Source organism: Stylophora pistillata, chromosome 6 (genome assembly GCF_964205215.1).
Source record: "Stylophora pistillata chromosome 6, jaStyPist1.2, whole genome shotgun sequence".
NCBI lineage: Eukaryota > Metazoa > Cnidaria > Anthozoa > Scleractinia > Pocilloporidae > Stylophora > Stylophora pistillata.
This window is the reverse complement of record NC_142524.1, coordinates 4,662,442-4,680,092: the sequence shown is the minus strand read 5'-3', so window position 1 is coordinate 4,680,092 and position 17,651 is coordinate 4,662,442. Positions and strand designations below refer to the sequence as shown.

At 40.9% G+C, this 17,651-nt stretch overlaps 1 pseudogene across 1 annotated transcript; it reads left to right on the top strand.

Annotated features, from left to right (window-relative positions):
• The first annotated feature begins 639 nt into the window (after positions 1 to 639).
• Positions 640 to 13,339, top strand: LOC148727864 (uncharacterized; annotated as a pseudogene). Its single transcript, XR_015988643.1, has 4 exons — positions 640 to 1,484; positions 2,139 to 6,206; positions 7,014 to 9,083; positions 13,164 to 13,339. The product of XR_015988643.1 is annotated as an uncharacterized LOC148727864 (transcript).
• The last annotated feature ends 4,312 nt before the right edge of the window (positions 13,340 to 17,651 follow it).

Here is a 17,651-nt window from a genome sequence, read left to right as displayed (position 1 = left end):
AGTGTGACCATCAGAACCAGCACTTGAGTGAGGCATTTCTGGGGGGGGGATCCAGGGTTGGTTTGGGTGGTTCGGTCGAACCCCCTAAATTTTCCCTCAGAACGCTGGAAATCATGTTTCCAAAGACATAATTTTGAAAATCTCAGACCCCTCAGGAGGGGGACAATTCTCCGAACCCCCCTTGACTAAATCCTGGGTCCGCCCCTGCATTTAAACACAATTTTGGCCCAGGGGGGGCTGGAATTTGAACTAACCAACTCTTAAAAGTTCAAATGTCAGGAGGTTTCCTGTGGGGAGGGGGATGTTCAAACTTCCAATTTGTCGACACTTATCTGTAGTTATCAGCATGTACTTGCATATTCATGAGTCTGCAGGGTTCTCTTCCGAACTTGTGGGGTACAATCTACTCTCAAACGTCAAATCTTAGTTTTTATCGTTTTCATGTCGCAACTTCTTACCCTCTCTCAATTTTTAATAAGCGCGAATGTGTAAGTGTCAGGTCACGCAACTTTCGTTTAGCTCGATCGCTCATGGTTAGTGCTTTTCAGTTGTTAGCGTTTTGTAATGGGGTGTGTTAAGTGTACTTGACATGTTACAACGAATAAATCACCTCTCAAAATATCTCTGTTTAGGTTGTTAAAGAAATTGTATCCAACTGCTGCGATCTCAAAAGTCAGAGCCAAACATGTCACTGCAGCCTTTTAGTGACAAGCAGCTGAATTATTTCAAGTTTGCCTCCATCGTGTTGAATGAGTTCGCGAACGCTTTGCGTCAAACGTTCAAGTCCATGTGGGACAGCACTTTTGGGCATCGGCCCGGATATCAATTGTGGGATGACTCCACAGCAGTAAGGAACTTGTTTCTCGCCGAAGAGGGTGGTAAGTCCAAAGCTCCTACACACCTCTCCTATGAAGAATGGGACTGTACAGCCCTTTTTCAGACCACCATATATGCGCAGTCCTTCGCCATGCTGGACAGCACAGGCCATAAGAGGACCCTTGGTGAGTTGTACTTGAAGCACTTTAAAATACCTCATGGAAAGTTTCATGTATCTGTGGTGAGTCCAAGTGGAAACCAAGCCGAGACGGTTACACTCGCGATTGATCAGCTTCGACTGTTAAGAAATTCACTTTGTCACTCACAAAAGTCGGAGATTGAGAAACCAACATTTGACCGATACATGCAGCTGGCTAAAGAAGCATTCAAAGCTCTTGGTATCAAAACTGATCCAATTGATGTCATCGGTAGTTTGACAGAGTCCGACTTTCCCACAACAGCAGTTCGCAATCTAGAGCATAGTCTCAATCAAGAGCTTCGAGAGCGAATCAAATTTCTCGAAGGCGAGGGTTCAAGTATTGACGAATTAAAGGCGTTGACAAATGCAATAAAGGAAAAAGTTGAAGGTGGAGCAAGTAAGGAAGACCTTGCTTTATTGGAGAAGAAGATGGATGAATTGAAAGAACAAAATAATATAACCCAGAAAGGTACAATATGAATACACTTCTGTAGCTACGTTAGATTTTTTAAAAGGTTTGTTCAAGAATCGACTTGATTTCTCTCTTCACCGCTAAAATAGGGCAAAATGCGTAGTCATCATTTATTATTCATAACTGATAAAGCGGTAAATTTTAACGCCACCTCGCTTCATGAAGGGCCCTAAATTAGAGAAGAATAGACCAAAATTGACCCACTAGGCTTCGTGAAATTTACTTCACTGAGTTTTAGAAGTGCATGCTAACTTCTAAATTAGTACAAGGAATTTTGAAGATTAAAGATGTGTCTACGATTTGTATCTAAAATGAAGGACATTACATGAAGTAAAAGAATTATCCTTTCGCGACTGAAAGTTGCGGAAACCAACCTTTTGTTGACCTCAGAGTATTGCATACATTTTCATTGTTTAAAATAGACTGCTGAAAGATACAAAAATGGTATGCGAGGCTCGCTTTGTTGCGCCAGAGGTATATGGCTCGGTTGCTGAGCAACTTTCAAAAAGCACTACGATATTTGATGAATCATATTGACAATTTAAGGTTTAATTGCGTTATTTCGACGCAATCTCATTTGATTTAAACTTCTTTAATATCATGATATCAGATTACTTACCATGATTGTCACTGTTCTTTGCCATTTTAAAGATTCAAAGGCATTGCTTCCGCCATCATGTCTTCCTCCGATGGTTCCACACTTCACTGGCCGCCAAAGAGAATGTGAAGACATCGTCGGTCACATGGCTTCCACATCCACCCGAATCGTGTCGATATGGGGCTCGCCTGGTTTCGGAAAAACTTCTGTGGCAACTGCCGTGGGACATAAACTCCAGGATAAGGAATTGTCCGTCTACTTCCACTCCTTACGAGGGCTGAACTCAAAATCTGATTTGATGTCAAAGCTGTTTAGCTTTTTCAGGAGAGTTCCAACAGAAGATGAAATACCCCAGCGGCTACCAATCGACGAAGAACTTTTTCAAGTTCTCGCCAAGATTCCAGACAAGTTTGTGATGATTCTTGACAATGCTGATGAATTACTTGAAAGTGGAGCGCCAAACGTGAAAGAAGATTTCGTACAATTTCTCAAAGACATTCTCAGTCGAACCAAGAAGGCAACTTTTGTCATTACCACAAGGGAATCTCTTGAATTTATTAATGTGCACTTTAAAGACCACCAGGCAGTGAGAATAGGGCCATTAGATGAGTCCTTCTCTCAAGCCTTAGTGAGTGAGTTACTTCCAAATGCTATTGCCGCATCTGATCGTGAAAAGGTTGCAAAAATCTGTGGGCATGTACCTCTGGCCATTAAGCTATTGTGCTCCACCATTTCTAAAGATAGCACTCAACCGAGTCAGTTTCTTGAGGAGTGGAAGGAATCTGTAGAACATAACATTCTCGAACTGGTAGACAAACCAGACTATCCTAGCGATCTGAGATTAAAATTTCTATTTGAATCATCCTTTCTAAGACTTTCAGTACAAGAGAAAGAGGCAGTGGTTTCTTTAAGCATTCTATCGGAAGATTTTAACATCTCGGTTGCCGCAGCTGTTATGGGAGTTAAAACAAACCTCGAGGCAAAGAATATGTTATATAGGCTTCAGAGGAAATCACTTCTTGAATCTGGTTCCAAACCTGATTCATTTTCCATGCATAAATTGCTTCTTTCCTTTGTTAGAGAAAGAGGAGAAGACGAAATGAAAAAAATAGTGCTGAATTCAAAAGTGCGCTTTTCTGCATTTTACGTTTCTCTTTTTGAGAAGTTGAACGCACAGTTTTTGACAGGACATTCAAAGTCAGCATTTGTTGAATTCTATGTAGAGAAACAAAATATTATTCAGTGTCTAACCGAAAGTTGCTCGGATCCTAAGACATGTGACGCTGTTTTTGGTGTTTTAATAGAAGCAGAGATATTTCTAGATTCCCTGTTCTGGTGCGAGGGAAACGTCTTCAACCAGCTTTATGAATCAGGAATCAATCAAGCGAAAAAGCTTAGAAAAACCGTTTTTCACAACCAGCTTCTGGTTTCCCTGGCGTTTGGTGAGGTGTGTTGGGGCACAAAAGGAAGAACGATGAAGCTGCTTTCCGACGCCGAGAAGGAGCAAATGTCATGTTCATCCTTCTCAGTGGGACATAGAGGAAAACTCTTGTGTTATAGAGGAATCTGTCAAGTGGCTTCTGAGAAAACAGAGGATGGAGTTCGAAACTTAGAAGAAGCCTGTTCGTTGATATCTGGCCTTGGCCACGCTGAACAGAGAATTCTCAGAGTAACTGCAATTCAAGTTCTTGCGATTTGTCATCGCTTTAAAAACCAATTTTCAGTCGCGTCGCAGTTTTATAACAAGGCGTTGCAAGAATGCAGAGCAGTGGGAGACACAAGTCTTCTTATCATTCCACCAATGGAAAAAAAAGAATTGAACATTGTCGATGAAGTAATTCGAAAGCCGAAGACAGATACTCTTACTACTCTACCGCTTAGACTAGAAATTATCTGTGTAGTTCGCAGAGCAACTAAACATTTATTAGATGACTGTACCAAGCAATCAATGAAGAATGCTGTAATTCAAATGGTAGAAGAATTACAAAAGTCGATCTTTTTTAAATCATTTGGCCGTTGGAAATTGCAGCGCAATGTAAGTCATGAAATGAGGGAAGTAGATCCTAAAAAAGCAACTGAATTGTCCGCTGCAAGCATCACTTATCATAAGATAGCAATTAAGGAATGTAAGAACTTGACTTCAAAAACTAACTCAAAACGAGATGACAATCTTGGGTTACAGGTGCACCAAGAAGAACTTCTAAAGAGTTACTTGGATCATGGAAACACTCTGTGCGAAATGCAAAACTATTCCGAGGCTCATTGCTTTTATAATCGTGCACTTGACATACGTGTCAAACTGTTTGGAGAAGAACACCCAGACACGGCAAGGAGTTACGAAATACTCGGAGTAACCCAGCACAAGCTGGGCGACTTTGCTTCAGCGCTTCAGTCTAAACAGCGTGCACTTGACATCCGTGTTAAACTGTTTGGAGAAGAACATGCAGACACAGCAAGGATCTACCATTTACTCGGAGTAACACAGCATGAATTTGGCGACTTTGCTTCAGCGCTTCATTCCAAACAGCATGCACTTGACATCCGTGTTAAACTCTTTGGAGAACATCACGCAGACACGGCTCAGAGTTACGAATCACTCGGAGTAACCCAGCACAAGCTGGGCGACTTTGCTTCAGCGCTTCAGTCCAATCAGCGTGCACTTGACATCCGTGTTAAACTGTTTGGAGAAGAACATGCAGACACAGCAAGGATCTACCATTTACTCGGAGTAACACAGCATGAGTTTGGCGACTTTGCTTCAGCGCTTCAGTCCATACAGCATGCACTTGACATCCGTGTTAAACACTTTGGAGAACATCACGCAGACACGGCTCAGAGTTACGAATCACTCGGAGTAACCCAGCACAAGCTGGGCGACTTTGCTTCAGCGCTTCAGTTCAATCAGCGTGCACTTGACATCCGTGTTAAACTGTTTGGAGAAGAACATGCAGACACAGCAAGGATCTACCATTTACTCGGAGTAACACAGCATGAGTTTGGCGACTTTGCTTCAGCGCTTCAGTCCATACAGCATGCACTTGACATCCGTGTTAAACTCTTTGGAGAACATCACGCAGACACGGCTCAGAGTTACGAATCACTCGGAGTAACCCAGCACAAGCTGGGCGACTTTGCTTCAGCGCTTCAGTCCAATCAGCGTGCACTTGACATCCGTGTTAAACTGTTTGGAGAAGAACATGCAGACACAGCAAGGATCTACCATTTACTCGGAGTAACACAGCATGAATTTGGCGACTTTGCTTCAGCGCTTCAGTCCAAACAGCATGCACTTGACATCCATGTTAAACTCTTTGGAGAACATCACGCAGACACGGCTCAGAGTTACGAATCACTCGGAGTAACCCAGCACAAGCTGGGCGACTTTGCTTCAGCGCTTCAGTCCAATCAGCGTGCACTTGACATCCGTGTTAAACTGTTTGGAGAAGAACATCCAGACACAGCAAGGATCTACCATTTACTCGGAGTAACACAGCATGAATTTGGCGACTTTGCTTCAGCGCTTCAGTCCATACAGCATGCACTTGACATCCGTGTTAAACTCTTTGGAGAACATCACGCAGACACGGCTCAGAGTTACCAATCACTCGGAGTAACAGAGCACAATCTGGGCGACTTTGCCTCAGCACTTCAGTCAACACAGCGCGCACTTGACATCTGTGTTAAACTTTTGGGAGAAGAACACGCAGACACGGCGAGGAGTTACGAATCACTCGGAGTAACACAGCACAAACTGGGCGACTTTGCTTCAGCGCTTCAGTCTAAACAGCGTGCACTTGACATCCGTGTTAAACTGTTTGGAGAAGAACATGCAGACACAGCAAGGATCTACCATTTACTCGGAGTAACACAGCATGACGTGGGCGACTTTGCTTCAGCGCTTCAGTCCAGACAGCATGCACTTGACATCCGTGTTAAACTCTTTGGAGAACATCACGCAGACACGGCTCAGAGTTACGAATCACTCGGAGTAACACAGCATGACTTGGGCGACTTTGCTTCAGCCCTTCAGTCCAAAAAGCATGCACTTGACATCCGTGTTAAACTCTTTGGAGAATAACAACAAACATATGAAACATATGTATGAACTGCGGTTATGAGACGTATATGTGAACGATCCTTCGCAGTAAAGCACTATTTGAGCAATAGTGAAAATCAGACCTGAAAAAATTTCAGGCCTCTACGGGATTCGAACCACTGACCTCTGCGATACTAGTGTAGCGCTCTATCAATTGAGCTAACAAGCCAACTGGGAGCAGGCCATCAAATTAATTCGACATAAACCCGTAGATGATAAATCAAACAACAACAAACATATGAAACATATGTATGAACTGCGGTTATGAGACGTATATGTGAACGATCCTTCGCAGTAAAGCACTATTTGAGCAATAGTGAAAATCAGACCTGAAAAAATTTCAGGCCTGAGTTTTTCAGGTCTGATTTTCACTATTGCTCAAATAGCGCTTTACTGCGAAGGATCGTTCAGATATACGTCTCATAACCGCAGTTCATACATATGTTTCATATGTTTGTTGTTGTTTGATTTATCATCTACGGGTTTATGTCGAATTAATTTGATGGCCTGCTCCCAGTTGGCTTGTTAGCTCAATTGGTAGAGCGCTACACTAGTATCGCAGAGGTCAGTGGTTCGAATCCCGTACAGGCCTGAAATTTTTTCAGGTCTGATTTTCACTATTGCTCAAATAGTGCTTTACTACGAAGGATCGTTCACATATACGTCTCATAACCGCAGTTCATACATATGTTTCATAAGTTTGTTGTTGTTTGATTTATCATCTACGGGTTTATGTCGAATTAATTTGATGGCCTGCTCCCAGTTGGCTTGTTAGCTCAATTGGTAGAGCGCTACACTAGTATCGCAGAGGTCAGTGGTTCGAATCCCGTAGAGGCCTGAAATTTTTTCAGATCTGATTTTCACTATTGCTCAAATAGTGCTTTACTGCGAAGGATCGTTCACATATACGTCTTTGGAGAATATCACGCAGACACGGCTCAGAGTTACCAATCACTCGGAGTAACACAGCATGACTTGGGCGACTTTGCCTCAGCGCTTCAGTCCATACAGCATGCACTTGACATCCGTATTAAACTCTTTGGAGAACATCACGCAGACACGGCTCAGAGTTACGAATCACTCGGAGTAACCCAGCACAAGCTGGGCGACTTTGCTTCAGCGCTTCAGTCCAAACAGCGTGCACTTGACATCCGTGTTAAACTGTTTGGAGAAAAACATGCAGACACAGCAGGGATCTACCATTTACTCGGAGTAACACAGCATGAATTTGGCGACTTTGCTTCAGCGCTTCAGTCCATACAGCATGCACTTGACATCCGTGTTAAACTCTTTGGAGAACATCACGCAGACACGGCTCAGAGTTACCAATCACTCGGAGTAACAGAGCACAATCTGGGCGACTTTGCCTCAGCACTTCAGTCAACACAGCGCGCACTTGACATCTGTGTTAAACTTTTGGGAGAAGAACACGCAGACACGGCGAGGGGTTACGAATCACTTGGAGTAACACAGCACAAGCTGGGCGACTTTGCTTCAGCGCTTCAGTCCAAACAGCGTGCACTTGACATCCGTGTAAAACTGTTTGGAGAAGAACATGCAGACACAGCAAGGATCTACCATTTACTCGGAGTAACACAGCATGACTTGGGCGACTTTGCTTCAGCGCTTCAGTCCAAACAGCATGCACTTGACATCCGTGTTAAACTCTTTGGAGAACATCACGCAGACACGGCTCAGAGTTATCAATCACGCGGAGTAACACAGCATGACTTGGGCAACTTTGCTTCAGCCCTTCAGTCCAAAAAGCATGCACTTGACATCCGTGTTAAACTCTTTGGAGAATATCACGCAGACACGGCTCAGAGTTACCAATCACTCGGAGTAACACAGCATGACTTGGGCGACTTTGCCTCAGCGCTTCAGTCCATACAGCATGCACTTGACATCCGTGTTAAACTCTTTGGAGAACATCACGCAGACACGGCTCAGAGTTACGAATCACTCGGAGTAACACAGCATGACTTGGGCGACTTTGCTTTAGCCCTACAGTCCAAAAAGCATGCACTTGACATCTGTGTTAAACTCTTTGGAGAATATCACGCAGACACGGCTCAGAGTTACCAATCACTCGGAGTAACACAGCATGACTTGGGCGACTTTGCTTCAGCGCTTCAGTCCAAACAGCATGCACTTGACATCCGTGTTAAACTCTTTGGAGAACATCACGCAGACACGGCTCAGAGTTACCAATCACTCGGAGTAACACAGCACAATCTGGGTGACTTTGCCTCAGCACGTCAGTCAACACAGCGCGCATTTGACATCTGTGTTAAACTTTTGGGAGAAGAACACGCCGACACGGCGAGGAGTTACTAATAACTCGGAGTAACACAGCACAAACTGTGCGAAGTTGCTTCAGCGCTTCAGTCCAAACAGCGTGCACTTGACATCCGTGTTAAACTGTTTGGAGAAGAACATGCAGACAAAGCAAGGATCTACCATTTACTCGGAGTAACACAGCATGACTTGGGCGACTTTGCTTCAGCGCTTCACTCCAGACAGCATGCACTTGACATCCGTGTTAAACTCTTTGGAGAACATCACGCAGACACGGGTCAGAGTTACGAATCACTCGGAGTAACACAGCATGACTTGGGCGACTTTGCTTTAGCGCTTCAGTCCAAACAGCATGCACTTGACATCCGTGTTAAACTGTTTGGAGAAGAGCACCCGAACACAGTGAGGAGTTACGAATCACTCGGGGAAACACAGCACGAGCTGGGCGACTTTGCTTCTGCGCTTCAGTCCAAGCAGCATGCACTTGACATCCGTACTAAACTGTTGGGAGAACAACATGCAGACACGCTGAGGGGTTACGAGCCATTCGGAGTAACACAGTACAATTTGGGGAACTATGCTTTGGCGCTTCAGTCAAAACAGCATGCGCTTGACATCCGAATTAATGTTTTCCATTGTCAGAGATCACGGAAATGTTGCGTTGGCGGGAACGAGATGGTGGACAGAGTGAGCAGGAAACGAAAACAGATTGACTACAAGGCACTTCATGAGTCCTCTACAGTGGATATATATGAAATGAATGGAAAGAAAAGATATCGGCCTAAATTAAAAGACTGCTCACGAAGTAGAAAAGCGGGAAAGTAAGTACTTAATGCCTCTTTTAAAGCTGCTGTTCTAAAGCTTGTGTTTGGCCAACTGTTTCATTTCCTATGTGTTTTTTCATAGGAGATAGAGTACCTTATCAAGTGGAAAGGACGGCCCACGTCGACAAGTTCCTGGGAGCCTGCCCTTCATCTATCTAAAGAGCTCATCGGTTGAGAAGAATTATTACCAAATTATGTTAAAGAGATATCAAATGAAATCCATAAGACTTCTAAGCATTTTTAGTCGTTCTTTTCCTTCAAATGCAAGAAAAAGCCAATACCTGACAAGGTAACTTACATTAGTGTGTCATTTTCTGATAATCGCGGGGCGGGCAGAAGCCTTTAATGACTTTCTCAAATCTATTCACAAGGATCATTCAAACCGTGTAATTGATCTGAAGGCACCAATTCGTCCGGGCGTTACTGAACAATTATCTCATGTCACAGTGTCATTTGATGAAGTTGTGGTCATCCTTCGTTCATTGGACACTAAAAAGGCAATCGGATGTGATAAGCTGCCCACCATCGTGTTGAAAGAATGTGCTTACTCCCTTGCTCCATCTATAACTGCGATTATTAATTTTAGTTTGAACAAGGGCTTTCAGTTATCAGGTTGGATAAAAGCAAATGTTCCTCCAATTTTTGAAAAAGGGAAAAGAGAGTTTGTTGATGACCCCCAACTCTCCTGGTGTTACTCCAAACAACAAGGGCTTTCAGTTATCAGGTTGGAAAAAAGCAAATGTTCCAACAATTTTTGAAAAAGGGAAAAGAGAGTTTGTTGAAAAATATCGCCCCGTGTCGTTACTTCCAGTGATCTATAAAGTTCAGGAGCGGTGTGTGGCATCGCGCCTTGTCCCACACGTTAAGATCTTGTGTGCTTTTCAACATGGTTTTCAAAAGGTCAAGTCTTGCGTTACTCAGCTCATTGAAGTATTCTATGACATTGGTCATGCACTGGACCGCGGGCTAGAAACTGACATAATTTACTTGGACTTTGCCAAGGCTTTCGGCAAAGCTCGTGTCGAAGGTAAAAACGTTTGTAATCGATGACCCCCCTACTCTCCTGGTGTTACTCCGGCATACCTAACTGGAAGGCGTCAAAGAGTGGTTAGAAATGGAACTTTCAGTAATTGGACGGACGTTGGGTCAGGCGGACCCCAGGGGTCACTTCTAGGACCGATTCTCTTTTTATTATTTGTAAATGACACGCCAAATGTAATAAATATTGCGACGCTGCCTATGTTTGCTGACGATTCTAAATGTTACAGGATATTAAATAATGATGCTGATTTTTCGAAATTGCAGCGGGATTTACTTTCGCTTACAACTTGGTCCTTGTCAAATGAATTCTATTTTCAACCCTCAAAGTGCAGCAATCTGCGTATATCAAGGAAGCGTATCAGTCCTTATCGTAGCTATAGTATAAATGGTATTGATGTGGAGGTTGTCTCGACTGAAAAAGATTTGGGGGTAGCGATCGTAAATGACACCTCGTGGAAGGAACATATACTCATGATAGTTGCTAAAGCAAATAGGTTACTGGGCTTTATTAGAAGGAGCTCCAGAGGAATTGTTGGCAGTGTTCCGCTGTTGCGTCTTTACTGTTCGTTAGTGCGTTTGCACTTTTGCTATTGCTCTCAGTTATGGGCACCTTAGTCTGTTATCAGCAATTTATTCTTAGTTAAAAATGTGCAAAGAAGAGCTACACGCTTTATACTAAAAAATAGTAATAACTTTTCTTACAAGGATCGCTGAATCAAACTGAAGTTGTTGCCGCTTAATTACTAGCTTGAATATATCGACTTAGTTTACTTTTTTTAATGTGTTTATGGTCAAATTGATCTAATTCGTTTATTTAATTACTATTTTTCCCTTGTTGCGAGTCAGACGCGTCAAGCGTGCTCAGTGCTGAACTTAAAGATTAATAAAAATGATCGTACATCAACATTTTGGGATTTCTATTTTAATAGGATAGCAAATTTGTGGAAAAATATACCTAATGGTATTTGGCTGAGTCTACTGACTCTTTTATTTCAAGAGACTTTTCAACGTTTTAAATGGCGATAACTTTCAGTACCTTTAAAATAATTTGTCTTAAATGTCGCCGAGTTAATACCCTTGTTGGGTGCACTTGTTAAGCGGCCTATTACTAAATACTTAGTTAATATTTTAAGAGAGGGTTGGGTTGGAGCTTAAACCTAGTAGGGGACTTATGTCCTGTTGTTTTTGCTCCGGTACTGCTTTGTACAAATCCTTAAATGAATAAATAAATAAATAAATACCGCAACAACATGCATATTTTTTTATTTTGCCAAAACGTATTGATAGTTTCAAAAAGCTGAAGTAAATATAGCGCCTTCAGAACAAGTCAGACTTTCCAGTTGACTTCCAATATTTATGATACCATGTTTTGTTAATAGAAATAATTTATAAAAAGCTGCAAAATTTATAACCCGTTTCAGTGTTAAGAATGTGTTCAATGGTTTGTTTCTGTTCTATTAAATCTGTTTCTCTGAATTTCTCCTTAACTTTATAAAAAGCCTCCAAAACCCTCAGAAAGTGAAATAGCTCCAGGATCTGATGGCTTTTGTCTGGCTGTCAAGTCACTTTAAAATCAACTGCTGTCAAAGTGCAGCACACTTGCACATTTAAACTATACAACGATATTTTTTTAACAACAAAGGAATCTTATCAAGGGACTCTAAATACACCTTGCTTAGTTTCAAGAATTTTAACGATTATCTCTACCCTATCATTGGTATAGTTTGGATGCTCATGGCTAGAGAAAGGCTGTTGATTTTCCTTTAAAGATGAAAACTCATTTTAAAACTCACAAAGCATTTCCTTGTGCAAGCAGGGAAACTTATTGAAGCAGCAAAAAATGCTCCATAAGATGGTATCTCTCACAATATACATGTAAGGAAAGAATATTTATCCACTTGATTTTTAGCTCATTAACAATTTTTTAGCAATGAAGCATTGATATTTGATTGATAGAGAGAGACATGTTAAGAAGGATATAACGTTTTTTAATTTTTACACTTAGATATATTGTAAGACATAATGCAGCGTAATTGTTATCAATAATATTAAATGATGTTTTTATATGAAAATAGATGTGCTTTCTTCCTTTATTTTCTAGCCAGGACTCCTGCTTCTCTTTCTAGCCTGCCTTGGATACGGTATCCTGTCTCTCAACTAACTCTGATCCATGAGATTCTTAAATGCGTATTAAGAACGTTCATTATTATTATTATTATGATCTGGAAGCTGTGGCATTTGACAAAATCAATGGTGGACATTGTCATGCCGTATCTTTAATAATGGGTGTGCGTGTGGTATATTTACTGCCAAAGCAATTTGAAAGATAGAAATCCTTTGTTTTTTCTGTACGATTAATGTGCATCTGTGAAAGAGATTTCCCATTCATAGCTTCTCTACATGTACCTTGAAATGATATCCGACAGTTTGATGACGTATGGGTTTGTCATATTTTATGCGACGTAAGGTAATCTGCTTTTCTTAAATCAAATTTACAAGGGTGTAAATCTAGACTTTCTGTAAGGAGTACCGATTACTCCATGTTACGACGCGCGTCTTATGTCAACCTTCGATGAGCAGTTCTGTCACACCTCTACTTTTTTCAGCAAGCTGTGAATTCTGCGCCTTCATCCATGGCGTATTTACCTGAATAAGCCAGGTTAAAAAGTTTGTTTTGGAAAAAAAAATGGTAGCCCATCGTAAAGAAATTTTGCGCAAGACTAAAGTGGTTCTTCGACCTCCATACACACTCACATTGGTCAATTTGCAGACGGATGTGCAAGCAGGGAAAAAGGACACAATTATGTTAAATAAACAACATGCACTTGACATCCGTGTTGAACTGTTTGGGAAGGAACACCCAGAAACAGTTGAGAGTTACTATCAAGCACAATCAACCCGTTCTCAACCGCTTCTAGCTCTTAGCAACCATTTTGGTACGACCATTTTTATTTCTGTCAAACACTGTTTCAAAATACCCTCCCTTCAGCAATGACATCTCGAATTCCCTGTGCGACCGAAATAGTTTTTTTTTCTATTACTATTTCAAGTGATTTAACAAAGGGGAAAGCATTAAGAAGTACAACGTTTTTGTAGGGGAACGTGATATTTGTTTTTCTGAGGCAGACGAAGATTCCTTGAATTCACTGCCTCATATCTTTGACTTGTATCGGTCAAACTCAAAACGTTTTCTGGAGTATATCGTTCCGAGGTAGAGAACTGATATAAGTTCTGTATGAAAGCGATCCTCGCAGTCTTAAACCCTACTTATGTAGTTGTGGAATTAAGGCTTCAAACAAATTAAGGCCCGCACGGGATTTGAACCCATGACCTCTGCGATACCGGTGTAATGCTCTGCCAAATGAGTTAACAAGCCAACTGGGAGCTGGTCATTATGTTGTTGACTTATATCAGTTCGACGGGTTTAGCAAGAACCAAATGAATAACAATATATATTCACATTTCATTGATTGATATAAGTTTTTATTACCTCCATTTAGGAATCACTGGTGGTCCCTGTAATCTGATTGGCTCAAATTGGTGCGACTTATTCCCAAATTGTAGCACTTTTTGTTCTAAATCGCATCATTTTACGCTTGACTGAGTTTTTGACACATGACGTCAAAGTCTTTCTGTTTTGCACACAAAATACGATGTAAAAGCGTTTCATTCCGCTTTTTATTTAAAAACCGGCTTAGAACTGCATCAGTAAAATACTTGAATTGACCAAGTCCTGTATTTGGGCGATTTCAAAATGGATGTAATAAAGTGGTAATTGAACCTCGTGTCGTGCAATTTTGGTCTGAAATCATACTTGTGATTTCAAATCGAACTCGCGCTGCGCGCTCCTTCGATTTTGAAATCACACGTATGATTTCAGCCCAAATTGCACTCCACTCAGTTCAATTACCATTATTTATCAGATGCAAGAGGAAGAAAGTCCTTTAAACATACGGCCAGAGGTATAATTGATTGATTAGAGTTATCAGGATAAACTTGAGCTAAGGGGAAGTATTATAATGAATTCGAGTTAAGGAGAAGTTCGAGTTAGCAGACAGTAAAGTACTGGAAAAATATGGTCAATGATCTTATTCGAGTTACTGGGGGATTTGAGTAAACGGCTGTCCTTACCGGATATGAAAAGTTACGAAAAGAAAGGGAATTTCCCTTGATCTATGACGAACACATTTGTCAAGAACAATAGATTACTTCGTTAAGAATAATGCGTAAGCAAACTTGAGTTGCATTCCCAACATTGAGAGCCAGTTCAGGATGAATTTTCTGGTTATGGCTGCGGGTTTCGTGACAAATTATTCACATAATAAGCCTCATCGCGCACCGCCTAGACTCTTAACTTGACAAAAGGCTGATAGTTTCGAAAGAAACTGTTTGGGGCTGCGTCGGTGGGAGTAACGAAATAATTTGGATATATCAACAAAGTTGAAATGGTAAATTGGCCACCGTAATGATTACAAAAGCTGACGTTTCGAGCGTTGACAGCCGGTTTAAATTGAATTTCAGGGTAGGTAAATATCAGTTTTCTATCTACTGACTAAACAAGACTAACCGCCATTTAAGGAAGGTCTATGATAATTTGGTTTGTTACTCAAACAGCATCTTTGCTAAACACTACAAGAAATATCAGTACATTATGTACTCGTCTGATCAATGATCGGCCTTCTTAGTTGCTAGGACCTGAGATGTTATTTGCTTATCTAAAGCCTTTAGCTGCCAAGAATTTGTTGTATTTATTACTGCGTCATCACTTTTGATTTCTTGAATTCCAACGTACTCTCAACCACATAAGTATCAAAATGGCTTGGGGTATATCTAAGAAGACGATAAATGGAAATATGGTGTCCGTTAGTGAAAAAAAAAAAAAAAAAAAAAAGCGAAGTGCACACCTTCAGTATTTGATGTCAATACAAAAGAGTTTCATCCCTGAATACTGGGAGTGTTAAAGTTAATTCATGTAGATTTTGTCGTAGAGCCATTTTCCGCTTCGATTTTTTCGGGATTAATGGCAACCATTGTGCGTGCGTAACACGTATTATTATTATGAGCAGTAAAAACTATCTGTATGTCATACAGTTAAGAGGAACACCGGGCGCCAAGGCGTAGCCTGTGCTCCGGCTAGTGATACTAGAATTAAAAGGTAATGTCCGATTAAAAAGTAAGGTTAAAATATGTATATGTATATATACATATTTTATATATCTAATAAACTAAACCAAATTACGCTAAAACAAGCTAAATGTTCAAAGTTTTAGAGCAGGAGACAAACCGAAGCACGGGTAATACGATGTCTGATGTACCGCGACCTTAAAAGTACGTGCAATGTTCGGTGTAACGGATAGGCATGCCCTTTGCATCTTTTTGAGGACATCTCTGTGACGCCTCCCAACGAACTCCTTCAACGCTACCTCCACTTCTGTCGATCAGAAGTAATAATAATAATAATAATAATAATAATAATAATATTTTTATTAATTTTTTTTATTATTGCAATCGTCTAGCGTTAACGAAGGGAATGTTCCATGAGAACTATACGATTTTCGTCTGTTTTCAAGGTGTTCTAGTTCAGATTGCCTCATGTACATCACCTGAGATTGGAAATTGCGTACTAACGAGTAATTTAAATAGTCATCTGAATAGAAGGGAAATTACCCTCGCAAGGGCGCATCTGTTTCCAATATCACTAGAGTCTCACTCTTTTTTTGACTGATGATGTATAACTTAATTTGAGCTGCTTTTCTAACATTGACAGCCAGTTTAAGGATGAATTTGAAGTTCAAGTTATCCACTTTGTACATGATTTATAGACCCTGAGATAATCAGCCTCATTGAGGTAGGTCAGTACTTTTAGAGATAACTGTTTTCCATCACTTTAGCTTAAATACAAGACTAACCCCATATCAATGAAGTACATCTTGCTGTTTTCTGATCAATGTTCATTTGTGATTCACTGGATGCTGGAATAAACTTTGTGTTCCAACAGTCATAACAGAAAAAAAGGAGGAGGAAATATTTAAACCATATACCGTGACACTATCAGTCATTTGTAAACCTTTCGCATAGTTACCGAAATATCTTTCGAAGTTTCTGCTAAACTTAAGTCAGGTGGTCCCAAGAATTTGCAAGACTGACTACCCAAAGCACATTACGGGATTTTTCCAAAGTCCTTAGCTCCCAAGAATTTGTTGTGTTTGTTATTATCTTTCGATTTCTTAAACTCCGACATACGGTGCAACACAAGAGTTTCAATATAGCCTTAGATACATCTAAAAAGAGGATGAAGAAAATACAGGGCTAAAAAGAGAAGAAAATGTGAGGTGTACATCTTCAATGTGATGTTAACTTAGATGAGTTTCATTTCTGAATATTGGCGGTGTTAAAGTTACTATATGTAAATTTTGCGTGATCCGAGGACTATTTTTTATTTGTGTCGTTTCTTTTAATTTTTTTAATTTTTTTTTTCTCTTTTTTTCACGGTCGTCGCACACAAAGCAGTTTGAAATAGCCAAATGGAAAGCAGTTCTATTTTTGTCTTGGTTCACGGGTTTCCGACAGTGATTTTGTTTAAAACGCTCTAATGAGAAGTCGCGCGTGAAGTCCTTTGGTTCATCACGCTCCGCGCGTGCACCATCTCTCCCGATCCTGCACCAAAATTGAACGCTAGCCACCTCCTGTTGTAGCTGGGTTACTGTGTCATAAGTAGGATGCATTACTCACTTGATAGCAAAAATTATTACACCTATAAAACACATTTTCAACGGATGAACCCTTAAAGTTTTTATCACTAGTGTTCCTGCATTTATATAGACGCCTTAATCATTGCGCCGATCAATTCGGAGCTTCAACTACCCCCCGTCCAGCTTCTGTGTCCGGGAGGACGAATTTGAACCTTGCCTGGCTGAGGAGTTTGAATCAGAAGAGTCAAAATTTATTTTTTCAATGAATAGTAACTCACGGTCGCTGATCTGCCTTTTACAAAAGTGTGACCATCAAATGCGACACTTGGGTGGGAGTATTGAAACACAATTTTGGCCGGGGGGGGGAGGGAAGACAGCTGGAATTCAAACAAATAAATTTTCAAAAGTTCGAAGTCAGGAGGTTTCCAAGGCGGAGGATGTTAAAGCTTCCAATTGATCGACGCATAATTGTGGTTATCAGCATGTACTTGCATACTCATGAGTCTGCTAGGTCCGATTCCTAATGGCTGGTGCTTTTGTAATTGTCAACGTTTTTGTAATTGAGTATTTTGAAGTGTATTGGACATGTTCCACCGAATAAATCATCCTTAAAAA